We start from the raw sequence: 3,105 nt of genomic DNA, 5'->3' as shown, positions 1-3,105 counted from the left end.
GGGAGGCGGCGGTGGGCGCGACGTCGGCGGCTGCGGCGGCGGCGGCGGCGGCGGCGGCGGCAGCTGCAAGTTGAGCTGCAGGGGCAGCGCATACACTACAATGGCTGCTGGAAAGAGGCGTAAGGAAACAATTTCCAGGCCCGCCGCGTCCAGCCCGAAATATGAGAAAAAAATTATTAGAAATTCCGCGGGCGGTGTAAAGGCGGCGGACGGGCCGGAGGGAGGATGTTAAAGCCCCGCGGTGAGTTCTCCCGGGGTCCGGGGCGGCGGGGAGGCGTTTAGCGGGAGGAATATCAGGGTTATTTAAATTATGGGACTCGCCGAGGGGGCAGAGGAGCCGCGGCGGCGGCAGGAGGAGGAAAAGTTTGTGCTACTCCCAGCCCCTGCTCAGGACCCCAGAGAGAAAAATAATAATAAAAAATCAAATAAAATCGTGCGGCGGGGCTACGAGGACTCCCGAGGTCGCTGCTGACAGGGCAGGGGGCGACGCGCCCGGGGACCCGAAGGTGAGGTCGGTGGGAAAAAAAAAAACCCTTTTATTCAGGGTCTGGAAAGTTTGAAAAGTTTTCCTCCTCCTCCTCCTCCTCCTCCTCCTCCTCCTCCTCCTCCTCTCTGGTGCTGTGAATATTGTGACAGCGGCAGCGGCAGCAGCGAGAGCGGAAGACATTAGAGACCCGAAAAATAAGGGAAAAATTAATATAAATTCGGTTTTGAGAGGAAACTCTCCGCATTTTCCACCAAAACATCCCGGGGGAAGGTCGCTTCCCAAAGGGCCTGGCGGAGACCCGCGGTCGGCAATATTTGGGGGGCACTGGGAGCGACTTGGGGTAACTTTGCCCCCTCTCCCGAAGAGGTTTTTCTTTTCTGGAGAAATGCATTTGTTTTTGCCCTCCTGCCCAGGTGGGAGAGCCGAGTCGGGGTGCGGGGTCCGCGGGGCGCCGGACCCAGCCGGGTGGCGGCGGGGGCGTAGGGGGAGGGGGTGCTAAATGAAAGCAGGAGATCGGGACGGAGCAGGGACAGCTTGTTGTCAGTATCATAAACAACCAAAATGGAGGGAGAACTCAGGCATATAACCAAATAAAAATTGTTAAAAAATCGCAAAAAATCCCTAAAAATCCGGGATGCTCCCCCCTTTCTCGCTAAAGGTAGAAGTGTGAACCGCCTTTCCCCTGAAGTCCATTTTGACTTTGCAGGGACCAAGGAGTTAATATTTATTTATTTTTTAAAACTTTCGAAGGGCAAAAGCCTTTTATAACTCCACCGACAATGAGAAAATGTGAAAATCCAATGCGAGAGAAGCAGGGGGGAGGGAGGGGGAGGTGGTAGTGCCGAAACTGCTAAACTTATTGGTAATGTGGACTGATCTGAGATAAGATAAACACGGTATTTGCTATTTTATAACTCCCTTTTAATGATCTTTGCGGGGTTTGCTTTTTGGGGTAGGAAAAAAAAAGTGATGCCATTTTCTTAACAGAGTTAATATGTGTGATTAGAAGAATAAACCTTTCCGGCTTGATTTTGCATTTTCGTCGCCTTTATGCCTCAGGTTTTGTTAGTGGCTCCCTCCTTTCTTTAAACTGGGCTCTCCAGAGGAGGGGTAAAAAGGTGCTGTTGCCCAGAGAGACTGGAGGGCAAGACTGGCGTACCTTCTGGGGAGGGGTGGGGAGTTGTTTGGTTTCTCCCTTCCTGACACGTTTGCTTCACCTGTTCGCCCTCACTAAGGAATGTTGGACTGAGGTTTTCTGGTTTTATGTATATAAAAGGATGGTGCCTCTTGCATCACATTGATGTTAGTGGGAAAGTGCTGCTGATGTTGGTTCCACGTGGGATCTGGGACAGAGCAGGGCATTTTAAAGGGACAGCTTCTCTTTTCTTAGGGTTTTCATCACCTACGCAGACTTACTGTCTGAGGACCAAAGGCAGAGGTGCTGGAAGTGTGTGGTGATGGAAGAGCCTTCTCTTTCCATTACTCAAGTGCACCCACGTTTAGGAGTGATGGAGGGAAAGGAGGGATAAACAAGCCCAGCAGAAGATGGATATGTGTGTGGCTTAGTTTTCATCCACGCTGTTCTTTTATGTAACAAGCCCTCCCAGAAACTTTTCATGTTACATTGCTTTGCTCTGGAAGCTGATTTTGGAAGGAATTGTGGAAAAATGGAAATAGTTGAAGGTGTGTGGTGTAATGGTATAGCATTATTGAACAGTCACGAATTCTGTGCAGTGAGATCAAAGAGCCATGTATGCCCATAATGGGGGTTTACAGCCATTTTGTAAAATACCTAATATTCAGTTTGGCTTCAGGTACACTGAGGACTTCTGGTTGAAAATTACAGGCAAAGTGGTGAAGATTCCTTAACATTGTAAGCAGGAGGCGTTTCTGGGGAGGCGGGAGTGGCTCTCATGAAGACCATGGAAAAGTTTACATATACATTCATTTTTGAAGTCCACCCCATGCATGTGTTGTAACTATGCACTCTGAAAATGGAAATGCTTGAAAATCCTGAAACCCATCGATTTGCGTCTTTGCAGCCGAAGCGATTTGTGTTTAACAGGAAGTGTTTACTAATCATTAGCTGCTATCGCTCTTGCGTCTTAGATGTCCACAGTATTTTTTAAAGGTAAAGTGTGTACGTTGTTGACTGTACTGTATGTAAGATTAATCCTGATCTGGAATGGAAACTACTTACATTCAATTTCCATAGACATATGGGGTTTGGGAAATCTCTGTTTTGCTTTGTTTTTAAAATTCACAGAAATGGATCGAAGTTAGAACTGAGGTTTTAGACTGTTTAGGCAGTGTTCTCTTGTACCATACTGCATAAAAATTACTTTAAAGTCCATTGTGTATTAGTTCCTGTTTCTAACTGAACTTTTCTCAGCACCTTTCTGTAAATACCTCCATGAAAACACTATCAGTGTCCTGTGAGCACATCATCCTGTGGTTTCCCACTTTGGAAACAACTACAGCTTTCTAAGAAGTCACTAAAGAAAACACAGTGTCACAAATCACTATTAAATCATAGTGTGCTGGAAAGAGATTAAAAGTATCAATGAAGAAGATAACCTCTCCCCACCATAATCTTCTGTCCAAAGGTTTCAGAATTC

The sequence above is a fragment of the Psammomys obesus genome, unplaced genomic scaffold (assembly GCF_907164565.1).
Source record: "Psammomys obesus unplaced genomic scaffold, mPsaObe1.curated_primary_1811, whole genome shotgun sequence".
NCBI classification, from domain to species: Eukaryota; Metazoa; Chordata; class Mammalia; order Rodentia; family Muridae; genus Psammomys; species Psammomys obesus.
This window is presented reverse-complemented; position numbering follows the sequence as displayed.